This window comes from Manis pentadactyla, chromosome 11, assembly GCF_030020395.1.
Source record: "Manis pentadactyla isolate mManPen7 chromosome 11, mManPen7.hap1, whole genome shotgun sequence".
In the NCBI taxonomy this organism is placed as follows: domain Eukaryota; kingdom Metazoa; phylum Chordata; class Mammalia; order Pholidota; family Manidae; genus Manis; species Manis pentadactyla.
The window spans coordinates 115,261,768-115,283,531 of record NC_080029.1 but is presented as its reverse complement, the minus strand read 5'-3'; the positions used below and the strand labels follow the sequence as shown (position 1 = coordinate 115,283,531).

Sequence of the window (21,764 nt, the reverse complement as noted above, 5' to 3'; positions counted from 1 at the left end):
TATGCCTCAGAAGATTGGAGACTGACAAAAATTAGGCTTGTGGTGGAATAATGATTGTGCATTGAGCATTGACTCCCCTATACAGAATTTTATTGTCGTTAACAACCATTTGATCAATAAATATGAGAGATACCCTCACAAAAAAAAAAAAAAAAAAGGACAGACTTCCAATGGTAAAATAAATTAGTAACCGGGATGTAATGTATAGCATAAGGAATATAGTCAAGATATTGTAACAGCCTGGTAGGGTGATAGCTGGAACCTAGAATTATGTATATAAATGTTCTACCAATGTGTTGTACACTTGAAACTCATGTAATGTAATACTGTGTGTCAACTACCCTTCAATAAAAAAAATAATTATTAAAAAAAAAAAAAAAAAAAAAAGCAAAGAAAGTAGAAAGAAGGGAATTAAAAAGGTAAGAGGAGAAATCATGAAACAGGAAACAAATAATAGAGAAAATTAACAAAGCCAAAGTGATTCTTAGAAAAGATTAATAAAATTGATAAACCCCAGCAAGAGTGATCAAGAAGAGAAATTGCCAATAGCAGAAATAAAGTCAAGGTGGGGTTTAGACAAAGAAAGAAGGAGGGAGAGAGAAAGCAAAAGTGATACAGGGGGTTACAGTTTTTAGAACTGGAAGGGGTCTTAGGTGATAAAAGGGTAGTTAATAGCAGAAGTGACTATGGGATTGTGAACAGACCCAGAGAGCATGGTTAGTAGAGATGATGCTTGCCAATGGGTTTCAGCCCTGGGAAAGTTCACTATAGATTCAGTGAGATTGAGGAATGACAATGGAACATTCTTGGGGTAAAAGGGTTTGTTGCTGGGCTTTCTTCTCCCAGTGATAGGCTGAGCACTAGAATTACTCCTGCATCCAACAGACTGCAGGTCTGTAATCCTCCTTCATCTCTGTCTCTGCCAAGAGCTTTATACAATGACTCAGTCAATAATAGCTTATTGCCTATGGGCGTGGAATAGTAGCCTAGCATTCAGCCAATTACATCATAAAGTAGTTGGGTTCTGGTGAGGATCCTGGCCATAGGAATTTCAATTTTCCCCAAAGATGACCATGGGAAAGATTCCACAAGAAGTATTATTTTGAATGTGTAGATGTCTGAGGTATGACCATCTGCACCTCACAGGCCCTGTGCATCATATCACATTTTAAAAAGTGGAGTGGGTTAGTGATTCCAGGTGGCCTAATGGTATAAAAATCATTCTGACTCTCTTTAACATCATGTTTCCCAATTTTATGGGTGGAACCACAAAATTCTCTTTTCATGGAATACCTATTAACTTTCCAAGGAACCAGTATTCTTTGGAATACATTTTGGAAGAAACTTGATCAAAGGATTAATACATAGCTAACAACTATAATTGTTGTATTTGTTAATATTAAGCCATTCTGCAAAGCTAAAAGATGACTAATGACTTGATTTTACCTAAAACTTCTCTTCAAAGGAAACACTTGGGATTTTCTGATGGATTCAGACTGACAGAATCTAATTGTTTCATGTTGCTATTTTTTTCTTTATTTAATAGCATTTATTTGTAGCAGTCCCATAGAAATCTTAAAATTCTGGAAAAGTAATCACTAGAGAATAATAAAGGACTGGCATTTCACCTATGCATTTATTACCTATCTGTAGATAAACTGAAGGTTCCTGTAGCCAGGATTCTCACCTGGCCCTGGCTGGCTAGCTCACTACACACATGTGGGCAGTACATTGTTATTGACTCTATATAAAGAGCTCCACCCAGTGCTCTGGGTGACATGGTGGCACGGCTGCAGGAGAGCAGAGCGGAGACAGGAGTGGTGGCAGCACTGAGGACAGAGACTGGGACGGCTGTGCAGGCAGAGAGGCCCAGAGGCAGAGACCGGCTTGCTGCCTGCAGACTCGCTCTGAGTGGACAGGATTCTAGTGACTGACCTGCCACTGTGGAAATAAAGTTGGGTTATAACCCTTTCAGCCCAAGAATATTCTACTGTCATTTCTTTGGTCACATTGAATCCATAGTGAATGTTGGGGGTGCTGAAACCCATTGGCAAGACAATATCATACAAGAAAAAAATGATGGAGTTGCTTACACTTGAGATTTCTGTGTATTGGTGAATATTATACCATCCCACCACTCAAACATTGCTACAAGATATGGAAAGGAAAATTACTGGAATACCTCTGCCTTCTATTTGACTTTTCTTATGTCAAGTTAAGGTTACATATTACAAATTGATGCTTACATAGAATCTACTGCCTCTAACTTCACCAGGGACCACATGACAGGAAATAGTTTAAATGGCCATCCTTTCCGTTGAGATCTAAGACTTTGTGAATGAGTTTATAATTTATTTTAATTATTTTTACTATTGCTAGTCATTCCTTTATTATCAAACATTGTGCCAGTCTCTAGACATTTTTGTTTAAATACCGGCTAGGGTCACAAGTGAAATGAAGTTAGGTCCTCATTTACCTCATACCAGCAGCTGGGTTGGCAACACAGCTGTGGAACTGCTGGGGCTCTTTTTATTTAATTTGGCATCCTTTCCTGAGCAGTGCTGAGACTTTTACTTCAATGACTCCACTGGGCTTTGCCATAATTTCTATGCTGTATCAGTAAAGTCTGCAGAAGAGATGCCTAAGCAAACCTTAAAGGAAACTAGGAGTGCTTCCAGTTGAGGTATGTTTGTTTAAGTCAGTGAAGGAATTAACTTGCAATACAAATTAAGTCCACTAAAAACCACATTATTCATTTAGTAGAGAAAAGATGATTTGTAGGGAATATTATCAGTGTGTGTGTGTGTGTGTGTGTGTGTGTGTATAAGAGTTTGTCCTTTTTACACAATTCTCTTGGAATAATTTTCCTAGACTCTGGATCAGACCATCAGAAGAAAATACCGGGTCAAAATCTGAGTTGAGTCACATATTAATTATATGACTTGGTCATATAACTTAACCTCTATCATCCTGAGTTTCTTATCTGTAAAATGGGAGAAAAATCTCTCTGACGTGCTCTGAGTATTGAAAGTGTTAGCACATAAAAGTTGTTAGGACAGGGTCAGTTACATAAAAGGTACTCAACAAACACTGGCGTAAATGCATAAATGGAAAAAATGAAAAATATCAATACCTTCTGTGAATTTCACCTGGTCTGTTTTTTGATTTTGTATACATTGGCAGTCATAAATGGGAAAGGAAAGGAACAAAAGGAAATAAATTTTGATCAGAATCAGAATTATGGATTATCAGAACTAGAAGAGATCTGAGAGATGATTTGATCCAATGCCCTAAATTCACAAATGAAGAAACTAAGGAAGGCTCAAAGAGTGACATGGTTTTCTCAAAAATCACATAGAAGTTAGTGACAGAACCAGGACTGGAGCCCAATACAAACAGATTTTTCTTATAATGGGGATTGTTGATATTGTATGAGGTTATGGTGTTTAAAAAAAACTTCCTTTGACTAACTTGAAAAATAGTTCTCTTTCTATGGTTTTCTTATATTTTGCTTCAATTTCATCCATCTGGAGTTTTCTTTGGTATAAGATGTAAGGTTAAGATTTAACTTAATGCTTTTTTCCCAAATTATTGGTCAAATGACTTAGCACAGCTCATCTAACATACGTTCTCTCTCCCACTGACCTGGAGTGTCACCTTTATTACATTCTAAGTCATTTCATATACTAAAGTCAATATCTATACTGATTTTTTAAACCGTTGATCTGTCTGTTAATTTTTCTACCCATAGGATGCCATTATAGTTATTTTAATCATATGTGTTAATAATATGAAAAATTCACCTTCATTAATCTTCTTCAGGAAAAAAAAAGGCCTTTACCCATTTATTTTTCAAGCTGATGAACAGTGGAAAGTTGAAAAGAGTTAATATTCCACACAAACCAAATAAAACCGACAAGAATTTTGACTGGAAATGTATTAGCTATCAGTATTAATTTGGGAAGACCTGGCATTCTTATCATAGTCATTTTTCCTTCTCAGGAATATATATTTTTATTTATTCAACAGTTCTTTGATGTTGCTCAGTAAATTCAAAGCATAACATGTAAAAGCCTTGGAAGCATGCAATGATGATTAGGGAAGCATGCAATGATGATTGCCCCCAATCACACAGATCCTTACAAAGTTGTTATTAAGTCATTTGCCACATGCACACATATCAACAATAAATTTATATTGGATTCTGACCAGATTGGGCACCATGCCTGATGTTAGAGGTCCCTGCCCTCAAAGGGGTTTGCAATCTAATTGGGGAAAGTTTTCATCTTAGTACTACTAGCTCTAGAGTAGATCTTAAATGTTCTCACCACACACACACTCACACAAAAGTTAATTATGTGAGGTGATGGAGGTGGTAATCATTTCACAATATATATGTGTATCAAATCATCACATTGTATACCATAAACTTAGACAATATCATATGGCAATTATATCTCAATAAAGCCGGGGGAGAAAAATAGCAGCTCTTCTTGTACTAATCCTTGAATTTATGTAGTCTCTTCCTAAGTGATCTTTTACTTCCGTTTCCAAACTATGGCAGAGAAATTTCTTCATCAAATTCTTGGTTATCAAGGAAGCAGTTTTTGGCTGCATCCCAGATCTACCTTGACAGTGCAGGTCAAAATCACCAGTCTCAAGGCTACCTGGACGTAGCATAGAATAAGGATTAAGAGTGCCGACTTGGAAGGCAGACCAGCTGAGTTTGAACTATGACCCATTGACTTTTCACTATACGACTTTAGGCAAGTTATTTAACCACTTTTGCCTCAGTTTCCCCAAACATAAAATGAAAGTAGTGATAGTACTTAACTTGTAGGGTCACTGTGAAAATTACATGAGGTAATCTGTGTATATTGTACTTACCCTCATGGCCACCATAGAGAAGCACTCAGAAATGCTAGCTACTGCTTAACATGCAGTTTCCTGAGCAGATAATATATTTCAGCTTAAAATGCAGCCTCAGGCAAAAGTACAGTGAGGTGTCCTGCAAGTGTTCAAGATTAAAAAATGGAAATTGTGGGGGACTTATCTTCTTTTCCATTTAGGTCTAGGTCTTACACTTAAAACTAAAGGTAACTGGAATAGTAAACCCAGGACTGTAGAAAGATCTTGGCAGGTACTTTCCCAGAGATTTCAATGTTTAGGTCAAACAATAATTCCAGAATGAGAGGGTTACAGTTTTTTGAAAATCTTTTGCTGAAAGAGTCAATCCTCATTCCCCCTAAATTACAGTTATATTAAGGCAATATTCTGTGTTGAGTACATCTGTAAGTGGGTGTAGAAAGGGATGTTGGGATAATATTTCCTTGGTGGTCAACTACTTCTCTTGAGTGAGAGTCTGTTTTCACTCTACAACTGTTCCTGATAACTTTCTACAAGGATCAGCCCTTTTAAATTAGATGACAAAGGGTATTTTGAAACTTAGAAGAGTGTTTTCTTAGGCACATCTTAAACAAGGTGGTTAGGTCCCAGGCAAGCTCACATGAGACATTCATAAGATCAGGACAATTGAACTGAATTACTAGACACACCTGGGCCTCTCACCAGCGAGAGGAGAATTCCTTGGCTCCAAGTGGCTCTAGTGGCTTGAGAAACATGTGGCGATGAGGGAAACAGAGTATCTCACCAAGAAATCCCCTGAGGAGACTTCATTATAGACTGGTTCCTTGACACCTCGTCTCTTCTCTTCCTTGTTCTCCTCGTATCCATCCTGTCTCTTCCCACCAGGGTTTCTCTCCTGCTCTGGGCAGCACAATTACTTAGAAAGGAAGTATAAGGTAGTGATGAAGAGATGTGTTCCCCTATTTCTGTTCCTAACTCTGAATGGTAAAGTAGAAAAATATGTACATGGTCAATGAGGTCAGCTCCATGTATAACTTAATTTCAAAGACCCAGGCCCCAAATAGAATGCAGTGTAATCAGTGTTATCAAAGAAACCAGATGTCAGCCGAAGGTGAGTGGTGAACAGGAAGGCGGTGGCTAAGAACGGAGGCTGTGATATTAGGTGGGCCTGGACTTGAATCTGGGCTCTAACGTTTACTAATTGTATAGCTGGAGCAAGTAACTCAGTTTCTCTCAGCCTGTTTCTTTATTAGCAAGATGGGGATGATAGCACTTATTTCACTGGGATAAATGGGGTCATGGATTTAGAGGCTGAGCAAAGTACAAACATAACTAACTCACATCGTCAAGTCCAGGCGGATAGTAACTATTTTAAAAAGTTGATTCAGAGAGTCAGAATTTCTCCGTGTCCATAAAGCACTCCCTTCACAGGGATATATTCCTATCCCTTTGACAGGAGTAGCTTCACAGACGGACACATCAGCCTATAAATGTGTGATGCTGCTCACCGTGAAGACGGTCCAACGAATTACCCTTAGTCACTTTCCCTGTTTGCTGAGCAGCCGTCTAACCGGGATCTCTGTGTTAACTTTCTAGTAAGTATACAGTCTGCTCATCAGACCAAGCTGACTTGAACATTCAGGTCTGTTTGACCCTTCTAGCTCTCTAGAGTAAATAAAGTGGTGTTCCATCTGTACATCAGTCTCTTGTGAGTTCAGCTGCACCCAAGAGATTGATCAACTCTGACAAAATCAGATCTCTAATCCTATAAAGTCAAACAAGGGTCATATCCTGGGTTTCACCAAAATAATACTGGAGGTGGCTCTAAGCTGTAAATTACTGACCTACAAGACAGGTATAGTCTGCAGTTTCTTTGAACTACACAAAGTTTTTTTGTTTTGTTTTTTCATTATTTGAGCAAACATTTAAAAACCAGGAGTTTTCACCAACAGTATTAATATGTATTTCCCTACTTAAAAAAAATAAAAACTCAGACATAGGGCTACGGCTGGGGTGGCTGTCTTCTGCAGAGAGGGTCCTGTCTCAGTTCTGTGTTCTGGTGATGTAGACCTGCTCTTACTCTGCATTATTTCACTCAGATGCTACCTGCCTAACCCCAGAGGACTTACTTTTGTGACTCCTGTTCTGAATAAGAACACTTTTGACATTTTCCTAGGGTTTTTATTTCTTGCAAAAGAGGGAAAAAGTCAGGAAAAAAATGCCCATCCCATGAATGCCACTTTACCTTTTTTCCACCCATTTAGCATAACTAGATCGGTTTGGAAGCACACCCATTTTTCAAAAAATTCAGATTAAGGTAGTCTCCTGGGCATTTCTTTCTATGAGCAAATGGGACCGCAGGGAGTGGGTGAGAGGGTGAGACTGGGCAGGGGGCTCCTACTGTCCAGTGTTGAGGCTGGTAATGGGCCATGAGGAAAGCAGTGGTGTGGGGTCGGCGGGAGGCGTGGGGCAGATGGGTCAACCACTCCTATGCTCTATCCTTCTCTTCCGTCTCCACAACTTTTGCCCCAAGTCCTGCTTTTTAATAATGTTGGAGGGAGAGGGGACACTTGGGGATTTGGCATGGGGTTACAGCAGAATCTGAGGTCGCAGTGGATCAGCATTCAGACAGAAAGTAAGAGGTTAAGAGGAAATCTCAGCCATCCAGCTAGAATGGCCAGCACTGAGTGGTCATTCATATGAAAAGGACAGAGTTGTATGCAGTTGTCAGGGAGGAGTGCTGCCTGTAGAACTCTAATTAGGCAGTTTCATGAACATCTAACAGTTCAGAGATAATGCTATTCAAGAAATCTTTAGAACCAAAGGGAGAGCAAATTAAGTTTAATAACCAATGAGGACATCAAGGGAGAGCGATCATTCAGAATTCTACAGCTGCCTTTCAGTCAGAGCATCTGGAGAAGTGATCTAATTTCAGGAACTGCATTCAGTCCTTCTTTTTATGCTCTAGACTGAGATCACATAATTAGATTTTAGTGGCCCATTCAAGGCCATCCATCAATTGGCTCTGCACATCCAACCACATCTTGTGGCTTTCCCTTTATAAAAAAATTCAAGATGATGAGGCAAAGCTTGAAACCACCCTGCAATCCTCTCATTACCCTTTGCCTTTGCTTGAATTGCTCCCATTGCCTAATGCCACCTCTCCCTTCAGCCATGCCTGTCAGCTCCTCAGGCCCAGCTTAAGGCTTGCCTCCAACCATCAGTACATCGATCACTACTTTGCCTCCCCTGAGAGACGGGTGGTTGCACAAGGCCCCAAAGGAGCTTTGATCTAGGAGTCACACAATCAGGGCTGTGGCCCCGACAATGGCTGTGAATAAGCCAATTTGTCTCCTCAGTACACAGATGAGAAATCTCAGTCTGTAGAGACTGAGTTTTATGCTACCATGGCTTATGGCAGCATCAAAGGCCAGATTAGCACCCAAGTCCTCTGACTCTTGTCTCCAGCTATGGTTCTTCCCACTAAAGAGTGCGTGGCTGCTTCCAGACCTCTTAGTTGCCAACCATAAACAACTTATTCAGGCTCTCTTTGAAGATAGAGATGGAAATCAAAAGACTACATGCATTGGATAATTTGGTGGCATAGTGGCCCAATTTTACAGCCTAATGAGAGGGATCTCCTCCAAATAACTGTCTTCTGGGCTTATGTTACACATTCTGACTCACAGGCTATGCTTTTAAGGAGAATACAGGGTAAATCACTCTAGTCTGTGGGCACTTATTTCTATTCTACCAAAGAGGTTTTAAAATTTGAGGAACGTATACTTGTATTCAAGTACAGTTAAGGTACAATGGGTTAGAATATGGGAGAACACAGCAATAGTATTTATTCATCTCAAGTACCTCTCAGTAGATAATTAACCTAGGCCATGGTAAAAACAATTCTCTTAGGCCCATTTCTCTTGTGCTAATGGTGTTGTACTACCTGCTGTAGTATTTTTCCTCAGTTTCCTTGTAACAGAACAGTTACTATAATATTGCAAGTACTACCTCTTTTGTAGCTGCTCCATTTTCCTCCTTGCAATAGAAAAGCAATGATAGAGGAAAGTGTTTCATATTTTCATTTATGAAAATGTAATTCTTATGAAATTTGGAGTGGCAGTCTAATGTGCCCACCTCTTGCAAGGTTTCCTGTACCATCAACTAAGAGAAGCAGATCTTTCATCCATAAATAATACATAGTTTCTAAGGTACTTCTCTGTTCTGATACATATTTTGCTCCTCACTGGGTATTTGTGTGAAAGCAAAGATCTATCACAGGGAGTTCTGAATTTGGGGGGGTCATGGGCCCTTTTGGCAGTCTGATGAAGCTTTTTATGAGTGTATAAAATAATATCCACTGGAAACCAATTATACTGTAATACAGTTCTATCCATAGACCTCTTCTTGTGTCTTAAACCTATTCTACAACTGACTGTGGCTCCTCCAACTACCTAAATTTTGGCTCTTCAAAGTGGAATTATGAGGTTAGAAACACAACATCTTAGTACAAAGTAAAAGAAGTACCAAAGCTCAAATACAAAGCCCAGGTTACAAAGTGCAAAGGCATTGGACCCCCTTGGGGAGCTGGGCTAGCTAGTTAGCAGGTGGTTGCTGACCTGGGATGCTTCCAGGGTAGTGCAAAGGCTCTCTCCCCGCATCCCCCAAATCTCTCTTCTCCCTGTCCACTCAGGCTTGAAATCCCTTAATAGAGTCTAACTCCTTTGGTTTAATTAAATAGAGGATTTACTCTTGTTAAAAAGCAAAAACCCATGGGAGAGGTAACACTCGATGCCAAAGATTTTCAAATTTATTTTCAGCAGGAGAATCTGTTTTCAAATGCAACTTTAAATAGAAGGCTGACATGTAAATGAAGGCAAATTTTATAACAATTTAGTATGATTTTATAAGCTGAATTATATATACACAAATAATATATGTTAGCTGTATTTTTTACATATTTATATACAAATCAACTCTGTAAATAATAAGGCTGTTTTGATGAAGGCAAACCAAGAGCTACAGGTAATAACTGCAGTCCCATCCATCACACCATACAATTCATTTCTGTATCTTATTTTGCCTGCACAAGATGGAGAAAATCTTGACATACGTAGATAAGTAATTTCAAATAGCTAATTTATGGTTATGATACTTAAGATCTCAGGATTTTCTTCAGTTTTAAAGGACCCAGAAGCTTTAATGAATAGTAGGAAAGTTTTGTTTCAAAATAGAATTAATAACAATATTGAACAACTGCTCATATCCCTTAGTAATTAAGTATTAGTTGGTAAGTACTGAGTTTAGGGAGATTTGACCAATAGATTTCCTAAAGAATTTGAAACCTGACTCCACTTACTTCATAACGTTTGCAAAGTAGCTTAATCTTAGTCTCAATCTCTTCATGTGTGAAATGGTTATAAAAATAGCATCTTTTTAGTAGGTATTATTATATAATGTACATAAAGCACTTAGCACAGTGTCTGGCACAGTTAATAAATGCTATTATTATTGAAAGATTGAATGACCTGAGATACTTTTGAAATGTGTCATGTAATTTTTAGGATGTTCCATCATGTCCCATTTCAGTTTCTTTTCCGATATCTCAGCACCCTTCTTTTTAGATATTCCCTCAATTTTAAAACAATCTAATTTTATTTCCCATGTGGAGGCCAAATTTTTATACGCTTTATTTCTGATCTTTTATCTGCAGTTGTAAACAAAATAATGTTGCAACCTTGAACTGCAAAATGAAGATTGTTCAGCACAGTTCAAATCAGGTAAAAACAGACCCAAACTTAAAATGAGCAATGAAACAACCTGTAATGCTATATTATCACAATGCAACATATGTTATTGTAATTGTACAGCTGAGCATACGCACCAGAGAACTTGCCTGGTTTTTACTGTATGGTAGCATACATACATAGCAATACTAATATTGGTTAACATTTACTTAATGCCTACTAGGGGCCAGGCATTGCTTTAAGACCGTGACATTTATTAGCTCATTTAATTTTCACTTTTGTTTCTTTGTATGATTATTAGAGGATATATGAGCAGATCCAAATTTCAAAAGATGACCAGTATATACCCTGTGTAATGAGTAACAGCACAAACCTGTTGTTGGTACCTAATGGATTAAAATATGGTATCTGACTTAAATTGTACATATTGTTCTTTGTTACACTTTACAAGAGTTTAAATAGTTATCATACAATGAAATAAGAATTAAATGCTTACAGCCTCCCTGAATGTAACAATTTGAAAACTCACACATGAAGTCTTATCATTCATTTATCCTGGAATATGAAAAGAGCCAAATCAGATCTTCTTCTGGCAGTGTGGGTGTGAAAAAGGAAGAAGAAAGTATGAAATTTTTAATATTAAGATTTAATATCATTTTTCAGAAAGACCTGGCACCTATTATGAGCCAGAAATGTTAATATATTTTCTATAACCCCCATAGCAACTTTGTCCCTAGTAGGCGCCATTATCCTGAATTTACAGAGGAAAAAACTGAGAACTTGAGATGGAATTTGCTTGCTAGGGGTTACAAAACTGGAAAATGGCAGATAGGACCCTGGCTCTGGCCTACCTGACTTCAGACCCTTCTGCCTCCCATTTCGCCTCCCCACTTCATAAGCCAGGACAGTGAAAACAAGCGAGGAAGAATAACTTGCCCCTGGAAACAGCTAGTTGGTGGCAAGGCTGTCCAGGAAGCCAGGAGCAAGGGTGTTTCACTAGGTCAGCTCCCCCGGTGGCCCCATGGAAGGAGCCCTGTGAAACCAGGCCTACTGGGGCCAGCAAGGTCACTCCTTCACTTCTAGATTCAGCACCAGATTACATAGCTTCAGTGAGGAGACTGCATGGGTGAGGAGCCCCATCTGTTCTCTCCTGAGTACCTATGATGTGCAAAACCCTGCTCAGTGTGGTGGAAGATTTGAAACACAGACAAAGGAAACTACCCCTGTCCTCATATCAGTGTGGGAAAAAAGGCACCATTACATGGAATCTTAAATAGGATCGTGGGAGGAACCTCAGTAGTGTGTTGGTTCTCTCCCTCAACCCCTATGATAATGTAAATTTTTAATTGACAGTACAAAACATGGTACAATACAATACGTGAAAACCGCTCACAGTCATAACTAATATTTTCAGAGCACTCATTTGTATCAGGACCTTTGTTAAGTGCTTTGAATTATCTCATTTAAATCTAAATACAATCCTGTAAGATACTCTTATTGTGGACATTTTACACATGAGGAAATAGAGGCTGTTTCTAGGAGGTCCCCCACCTGGTAAGAATTTGCACCAGGGAGGCTGACCCAGAATCACTTTGCTCAGAGCTACAGAGTGATTGGAGTTCAGCGGAAGCTAGTCTGGGAACACGTGCAAGGATCTCAGCACAGAAACTCAAGAAACACACCATTCTCAAGATCGAGAACTCACTAGAGCTAGATTTTTTATGAATGTTATCTGACGTGGGTATAGCCTCTGGTGGCCTCTCCCCACTCCCAGAGTAATGGCTTGTGTGTGTGTGAGAGAGTGTGCCGGACACAGCTAATGACAGCTGTCACATCACTGTCTTCAGCTTTTCCAGCACTCCAAACCAATAACTAACTGAAATTCTGAATAGCAGCAACACGCAAAGGTGATACACCACCACCACTACCGCTGTTTTGGGGAATGCATTTCATAGGTAGAAAGAACGTGAAAAGTCACTGTTTTCCTGAAAACTCTTTCTAAGCAACCTGAAGAGAAAGCTCTCTTTCCTGACAGAAGTGGGGACATTGCAAATGCCATCGCAGTCCTTGGGTAATGACTGTGTGTCATAAATAGGATATGGCAATTCTGGATGTCTTTGGAGCTATTTCCTTTTGTTCAACTAATTTAATTTACCAAGTGCTCCTGGGAAAAGGGGGTGGGGAACCAAGATGCTGACTCCACATTTCCAGAAAAGTCAACATTTTTTTTTTAAACTGCTCTCAAGGAAATTACATCTGATTGTTGTCTGCTGGCTCCCTCAAACTCTACCTCTGTCAGAATTCTGCCCCGGCAGGTGTGAGAGAGAATAGATGCAGAACTCAAGTGAATATCCACATCTGTTTTTGGAAAAAAGGAACAGAAGCAGCACAGACGGAAGTAAAAGAGATAATTGCTGGCTTGAACAACAATACATTTTACTTGTGGGCAGAGGGCCAGCTTACAGCAGGCGGACTATGCAGGCCCATCTTATTGGAATTCAGGGGTGGGCCTCCCTTCTTGTCCGGAGACAGCTGTAAACCAGCAGCCCATAGCATCACAATCAGGCACTGAGTTTTGTCAAGGAATGCTGATATGTACAGAAGCAGCTTTGTCTCTTCCGACTGCACCCCGCCTGGTGAAATGACAGTCAATCTCTGATTCCAGATGACAAGAACTGGATAAAAACTTACAACAAATGGCGACCTTTCAAGAGATTAATTTGTTTACCAACAAAATGTTCCCTCTTTGTCATCTGAGATGGGGGTGACCTTCACTTTCCCACATCTAGGCTGAAAGGATGCTGACTATAGTCATCTGTTAAGTTAACTCCATCTCAGCAATTATTCCCTTTTCTATGTTTAGTGACAAGAAGGGTTTATTAATTCACTCTGCTTCTTGTTATGGTTTATAAATGCAACAAGCTCATTCTGAATTACTGCAGTGTAACATCAATTTGTTTAAATCTAATTTTGCTACCGTTGCCAAATTATGTTGTGACTGTAATTGTGGCCATATGCATGGGCTTAAAACACAATCATGTTTCGAAATCATCCTTCGCCCCCCCTCCCCCCATACCCCCACCTCTTACTTCTGGTGCTTCTTCTAATCATTTGACATTAACACAATTGCCTCACTTTCCATTACTTTATCACTGCAGAGATGAATGTCCTTTCAGTGAGAGAGATTACTATGTACACCCCAAGTGAAACAGTGAAGAATGAAACTATGATTTGTGAAGTGTGGTTGCTACCCAACTAAGTTGGTAAAAAACACTGCATAACATATGACTCATAAAATCTAGAAATCATAATAGTATTAAATTCAACCTCATGAATAAATAAAAGACTCTAAGTTTACATTGCATTATATATTTATTTATTTGGAAAGTGGGACCAAAGAACTGGTATAATTCTACAGCAACTCGTATGTTGCCAAAAAGAAAAATGGTTTTATGATTCTTTTCTAGGTCATAATGGTTATAATCAGAGTTATTTGTGCAGCATTTCAAAGCAATGTTTTGTTTGGCTATTTTGTTATGCATTCATAATCGTTCTTTTAAAATTCATGTTAACAGATACATGTTTCAAGCCTGTTAAGAAACCCTTTTTATTAAAAAGAAATAAATCAGAGTCAAATTTTCTGTGCATCTTTTAAGTGTTACATTAAAAAGTGTAACTGGAACTACATGTCAGTAAGTATGAACACTATTAGAGATTTCCTATTCTCTCCCCATACCTCTATGGCTGTACTCAAAAAAGATAAAAGAGGTTTTTTTTTAATTTGGAAGATGTAGGATATTGGAAAGATCCTCGTTTCACTATTAATACTTTTTTGTAAATTGATTTTACCTAACAAAGTTACAGGAGATAAAATTCTGAAGGCAGTTTTGTGGGGTGTGTGTTTTCAATGCATTAAAAAACCTTTGCATCAAGCCCCTTTTATCAGGAAGGATACACTTCATGAAATGGAGAAAACACCATTTTCTAGGATCTAATAATGCAAATTAGCTAAATATTCAAAAATGCTCTGTCAAAAATGTCTAACAGTATTTACAGGCTTTTGACAAGCTGTTCAAGTTTCATAAGAAGTAAGGAAACACATGGCCCTCGGCAGCCAAATAATAATCCCTGTTGAGTGTTTAGTTTTAGAAAGGGATTAGCCTTGATGGTGCTTTTCTAATTAACCATACATCACAACGCAAGACGTTGCTTCAGTTTAGGTAAGCGCTTTCAAAAACATTTTTATAAGTGGTAAATCACAGCTGTGTTTATTCCCAAATGCTCTATGTGATTGTTTAAAACCAATCACCTGAGTATTTCTCTCATAGGACTTTTGGCACAATGCTCCTGTTCTATAAATTCAAAATGAAAATACTGTTTTTCTGTTAGTACCATCATATATACATATAACAACATTAACTGATAGAATCAACTATTTCGATGGAAATGCCACTAGTCACTTTGCACAAAATGTAGCTAATGTACATAGATTTTAAAGTGCTCTGGTGCAGATTTTTATGGAGTCAAGTTTTATGGGGGAAAAGGATCTTCAGTACAATAAGTGAATATACATTATCTACAGGTCATACAACGTAAACTGCTTTCCCAAATCTTCTGTGTTCAAAGTACATGAGCATAACATCTAAGGCATGCATCCTATTTGGGAATTAGAAAAAAATCTAATCAACAACTAAGATTCTGCCCAGCATTTTGGGTATTATTTTGAATTCCTATTTATGCCTGAATCTTCACTCTGATTCATTAAAGCAAAGCATAATCCTCTCTAAATCTAGACATATGCCTTTTCAAACTTCAATACTCATCAGAAAAAGTTTGCATGAAATGCAGCAGTGGCCTTAGGCTACAAAGCTTCCCCACTCCACCAGCTAAGCCAATATTAACTCTAGATTGAAGGGGAAAACCAACAACAAAAGAGAAATCAGCTTGTCTGGATAGCCAGAGAAATAATATTTTTATTTCAAGGGCCTTGGGCTCATGGGAAGCAGATAAAACGCCTTTCACATTATTCACATTGACATTTTAAATAAAGTTTTAGCAGAAATAAAAATATCTAACTTTCTGGTTATTTCTTAGGCTATAAAGTGTTTCCATGATAAAGTGCTCTTAAACCAAACCTGTTAGAATAACATGAAGTACATATAAAGAAACTAGAAATACATTTCATGGTGAACGTGAATGAAGTAGGCAGTTGAAAATGTCTATGTAGGAAATTCGGAAGATTAAGAGACTATTATGCTGGTCAGAAATGGTTTTGCAGTTTAATTCTAAAATTAATCTTTTAGTTTTGATTTTACCAAAGTATACATTTAAGAGCTTTTGAGAGAAGCCAAAGGTTAAAAAAATGTACTGAAAAATATATAAATGTCACCTCAGTAATTGTTTCCAGTATTAGAAATGATCTCAAACGAATCCCCCAATTAGCACTTAATCCTCCTAAGAAAACCCCACAACACAGAGAGAGTACAATCCTTGCCTTGGGACACTTAACAGGAAGTCAACAGCAAAAACAGGCACAGATTATGAGATCCCTTACTGCCTGTCTCGGTCTAGGAGTTTGCTTTTCCTCTCATCATGTTTGTTTTCCTTCTCATCATGTCGCAGACATAAAAGATTAACCCCCGGTTGCCTCAGATTTACAGTAATATTCTTAAATTTTGGGTATTGCATGAGCACACACCATTGAAGCTGATCCTGTGCTGTTGTTTTCTTTTGATTTTTCTCTTGGTAAGCCTAATGTCGAAAAAAATATTTAAAATTTCTTTATTAAGTCTTTTTGTTGTTAAATCATTTCATCCTTGTTAAAATCACGATACTAGATTACTTAAGAACATCAAGGAAAATAGAGAAATTTGAATGACCTACAAACAGATCTTTTAAAAATAGGCTTACTTTCTAAAATCATGTCTAATTATAAACAGAATGAAAGCCACCCCCTTTCATCTCCAAAAAAACTCTAAGGACAAAAGGACCCAAAATCTTTACCAAAATCTACATTATATTTCACATTTCTACTAATGACTTGATTTTTTTAAAGAAATTAGAAGCTCATTAAAACAACTCATTACTTACACATGTTTTTCTCTGATTAATATATGGCAAGCTGGTTCCATAGGTCTCATTTACAGCAGATCTGTGGTGGATGTTTTCAGGATCCTGCATGATTTTTACATTCAACCCTATCTTTCGCTGAAACAAAGAAACAATGAAACTTTCATGCTGGATGAACTAAAATGCTTACTAACATTTTAAATTCTCAGAGGAGTGTAAAGTTATTTGAAAAATAATGATTTTAATGTAATTCTTATTAAAACTATATATGTATTTGGTTTTTTATTTAGATTGCTAATTGGTCTCTTTTATTTACAGAAAAAGAACTTTCCACAGATTTTCCTTCATGTACCCTATTGCTCGTACAAATACATCCTCAGACACATTCATTTTTCTCAAAAATAAGGCTGGAAGTCAAACAAGGTGGACAAAGGACTGGTATGCTCTAGCCTTGATTTATTTTTAGCTTTCCAGGTCAAGGATTTTGCCAGTGAAATCTATACTACAAATACACAGGTAGAGGGCTCCCTTGGTCTGTTAATGTGGCCACTTTCCTCAAGGGACACTTCCAGGTAAATCTCAATTTGGACTTGCTAATTTACTGCTACAAATTTATTTACTCCTTCACAAGATTTTGCTATATCTAGAAAAAATGTATGCTTAGAAAAAAGCAGCTCATTCGAATCACGTGTTCCTCATTTTAAATAATTCAAATTAGTTACCAATGAGGTGCTTAAATATAAACCACCAGACTAGGCAGCACAGTGGGGATACAAAGGGCCATTTGGAGATGCATCCAGACCGATGTTCTAGTCCTGCTGTACCCTGGACTGCTCGTGTGTAACCTTGGGTAAGTCACTTCCCCTCTTGGAAATCATTTTCTTTATTTGCAAAATGCAGGCAACTATGATCTGATGCTGAAAGTTGACACTTAATGCTATATGATATTATCAACAGTTTATGAAGTCTTGTGACTTTACAAAATTGTGATATAGTTCACATACTATAAAGTTCACCCCTTTGAAAGTGTGCGATTCAGGGGCTTTTAGCATTTTCACAGGTTGCGCATCTATCATCCCTGCCTTATTCCAGAACACTTTCAGCGCCCCACAAAGAAGCGTCACACCCATCAACAACACTTGCTTTTCCCTCCTCCTTCCAGCCCCTGGCAACTCCTTACCTACTTTCTGTCTCCTAGATGTGCCCATCCTGGACATTTTATATAAATGGAATCATAAAATATGTAGCCTCTGTAACTTTTTAAAAAGGAGTGTTGTGAGCAACTAAAAAAACCTGATATCCTTTCGGTTGAGTATCTTAGTCTGAGGGTGATCTCATGCAATTGTTAAAATGGCTGTAGGGGCCAGACAGATGAGTTCATGATCTAGGTCTTTCTTTGGTTTTAAGGATTCATAAACGGGCTGTGCCTAAGGTCAAAGTGAAAGGGAAGACTACAAAAATACCTGCAGAATGTATGCTTCTAGATAAGTTATTTCTTAACATAAGCTCCAAACTTTCCTTCAATATTTTTAATAGCAGTTTTTAAACCAAATGTGGGGAAGCTGGGGTTCCTATGGCCAGGATCGTCACTGAACTTAAACCACCTGATGATGTAACGGGCCTGTTGCTAGGCTACCGCTTCCACACCTTTAGGCAATAAGCTATTACTGCTCTATATAGAGAGCTCGGCCCAGTGCTCTGGGCAGAGGTAGGGATGCTAGTGCTCGACCTAAGGCCAGGAGAACAAGCCGGGTAATAAACCCTTTCACCCCAAAGAACGTTTTGCTGTCCGTTTCTTTGGTCACATTGAATCCATAGCAAACTTGCCCAGGGCTGAAACCCATTGGCAAGACACTGAATCTTCAAATAACTGCTCTCAACTGTCTACTTTATTTAACCCATGCAGGGACACAGGTTGCAAATAAGACATCTACTCCCTTCTCCTTGAAGTTTTTGTAGTTACAAAAACAATGTAGTGCCTAATTACAAATGGCTTTTCTTCTGTAGGTAAACTGTCTTGCCAATGGGTTTCAGCCCTGGGCAAGTTCGCTATGGATTCAATGTGACCAAAGAAATTGACAGCAAAACGTTCTTTAGGGTGAAAGGGTTTATTACCAGGCTTGTTCTCTGGGCCGTAGGTCGAGCACCGTGTCTCTGCCTCCACCCAGAACACTGGGCCCAGCTCTCTCTATAGCACAATAATAGCTTATTGCCTAAAGGTGTGGAAGCGGTAGCCTAGCAACAGGCCCGTTACATCATCAGGTGGTTTAAGTTCAGTGACGATCCTGGCCATAGGAGCCCCAACTTCCCCACAGTAACACATTAGAGGAGAAAATGGAAGTTCCTATGGCTAGGATCCTCACCTGACCCTAAACTACTTGATGATATAATTGGCCTACTGGGTAGGCAATGAGCCTTCATTGTGAGGTGTTACTGTATACGAGCTCCACCCAGTGCTTGGCCAGGAGGCAAAGATGGAGATTTATTGTGAACTTTCCAGAGGCAGATGTGATTCCAGCACTCTACCTGCCACCATGAGAATAAAGCTTGTTATACAACCTTTTGCCCCCAAGTTCTGTTGTTGTTACTTGTTTTCACCGAATCCAGAGTGAACTTGCTGGAGGCAATCCCCCTGAGGCGAGACACCCACACTCCAGCAAACCCTAGTCTGGGGTTTTCTCGTGGAAGCTGAGTGCCTCTTTTATTGGGACTTAATTTTTTACCCGAACATAATTTTTTCCTTCTTAATTAAACTTTTAGAATAATTTCCCTTCTTCCAAGGATTGGGATATTGCTAATATGTATTATATTGACTGGATGTAGTTTCTGTAATTAGGGTGTTTTTAAAATGTGTATTCTGGCTATAATTGATGGTAATACCTTCAGCTATCATGTCTAAGCTTTGTTAGAACTTTTTAATTCTGGGATCATTGGCTCAGTGAACCATAGCAATTTTCTGAGTTTTATTATGCTCCATCAACTTTGTGAGGTTATAGGACTAGCATAGGAGGAAATAATCAGATACAGAATCGTTGTTAAAACTGGCATTAAAATCCACTTGTTTTCTGCCCATTTTTACATTTCTGTGGTATTGAACATAGAAATTTCTGGAAATAAAATGTAAATAAGAAACAACAGAAATGATAGGTTGTAATATCAGTTCTTAATTAGTTGACTTCGAAGGCAATGGGAAAGGTCCCTTAAGATTACTAATATTCTAAAATTCACTATTGTGGAACCAAAACGTGTGTATACCAAAATAATATGTAGCACATATGATTTAATTTTCCTTTTCAAAACATATTAAAGGAGGGTGGGGCCGCTGGGGCTCCTCCCCCGGGGCAGCTCAGCGGGAGGGGTGCAGCGCGTGCCATGCGTGCGGCCCGGGCTGGTGCCCGGCTCCTCCTTTATACAGTACCATTTTAACGGCTGATCAGGAAATATGGGATGTATAAAATCAAAAAGGAAAGACAATCCGAATGATGATGGAATAGATTTGAAGACTCAACCTGTTCCAGAATCTCAGTTTTTACCAGGACAGAGGTTTCAAACTAAAGATCCAGAGGAGCAAGGAGACAGTGTGGTAGCCTTGCACCCCTATGATGGCATCCATCCACGACTTGTCTTTCAAGAAAGGAGGGAGGATGACGGTGCTGGAGAAGCATGAAGAGCGGTGGAAAGCTAACTCCCTTTCGACAAAGAGAGAGGGCTTCATCCCCAGCAACTATGTAGGCAAAGCCACACCTTGGAAACAGAAGAGTGGTTTTTCAGGTATATAACCAGGAAAGATGCAGGAAGGCAGCTCTGGCCCCAGGGAACAGCGCTGGATCTGTTCTCATCAGAGAAAGTGAAACACTAAAAGGAAGCTCTTCTCTACATGTCGGAGATTAGGACCCTGTGCATGGTGATGTTATTAACACTGCAAAATTAGAAGTCTGGACAATGGGAGGTATTACATCCCACCACGCATCACACTTCCTCGTATTAGTGACATGATTAAGCATTACGAAAAGCAGTCAGATGGCTTGGGCAGAAGACTGGAGAAGGCATGTTTCAGTCCCAAACCACAAAAGTCGTGGGATAAAGATACCTGGGCATGTTTAAGTTGGTGAGAAGGCTGGGTGCTGGACAGTTTGGGGAAGTCTGGATGGGTGACTATAACAATAGTACCCAAGTGGCTGTAAAAACCCTGAAACCAGGCACTATGTCAGTGCAAGCATTCCTGGAAGAGGCAAACCTCAGGAAGACCCTTCGACAGGACAAGCTGGCGAAGCTGTCCGCCGTGGTCACCAAAGAGGAGCCCATCCATATCATCATCGAGTACATGGCCAAGGGCAGTTTGCTGGAGTTCCTGAAGCATGGCAAAGGGGGCAAAGTGCCACTTCCAAAGCTAAGTGACTTTCTGCCCAGATCGCAGAGAGAATGGCGTACACTGAGAGAACTACATTCACCGAGACCTATGAGCAGCTAATGTCTTGGTCTCAGAGTCACTCATGTGCAAAAGTGCAGATTTGGCCTTGCTCGAGTAATTGAAGATAACGAGTACACAGCAAGAGAAGGTACCAAATTCCCCTGTAAGTGGACGGCTCCAGAGGCCATCAACTTCAGATGTTTCACTATTAAGTCTGATGTGTGGCCCTTTGGAGTTCTCCTGTATGAAATCGTCACCTATGGGAAAATTCCCTACCCAGGGAGAACTAATGCCGACGTGATGACCACCCTGTCCCAGGGCTGCAGGATGCCCCGCATGGAGAGCTGCCCGGATGAGTCTACGACATCATGAAAATGTGCTGGGAAGAGAAGGCAGAAGAGAGGCCCACGTTCGATTACTTGCAGAGCGTCCTGCGTGATTTCTACACGGCCACGGAAGGGCAGTAACAGCAGCAGCCTTAGGGCAGAGGGCTCGGGGCCATGGGCAGGTATGGCGGCCCCCCTGAGGGGCTAAAAATAGCGGTCGCTGGTCGCACGAGATGTTTCATGTGCTGCCGTCTACCGTCTCTGCCTCCTTCCTGCAAATGAGGCCAGATTACTCAGGAAGAGCGCTTTCTACGTGGAAAAGTGTTCCCTTCTCATAAGCTGACG

At 39.4% G+C, this 21,764-nt stretch overlaps 1 protein-coding gene, 1 long non-coding RNA gene and 1 pseudogene across 2 annotated transcripts in view; 2 read left to right on the top strand and 1 right to left on the bottom strand.

Moving 5' to 3' along the window:
- The window catches only part of LOC118935702 (uncharacterized), a 66,843-nt gene extending 53,164 nt beyond the window's left edge, over positions 1-13,679 (top strand). The window contains exons 3-4 of the long non-coding RNA XR_005033960.2: positions 10,580-10,646; positions 12,860-13,679. This is a non-coding gene — a long non-coding RNA (uncharacterized LOC118935702). The remainder of the gene's footprint in view (positions 1-10,579; positions 10,647-12,859) is intronic.
- Positions 1-21,764, bottom strand: part of IQCH (IQ motif containing H) — a 233,156-nt gene that overhangs the window by 176,779 nt on the left and 34,613 nt on the right. The window lies entirely within an intron of this gene.
- On the top strand, positions 20,120-21,575 carry LOC118935699 (tyrosine-protein kinase Lyn-like; annotated as a pseudogene).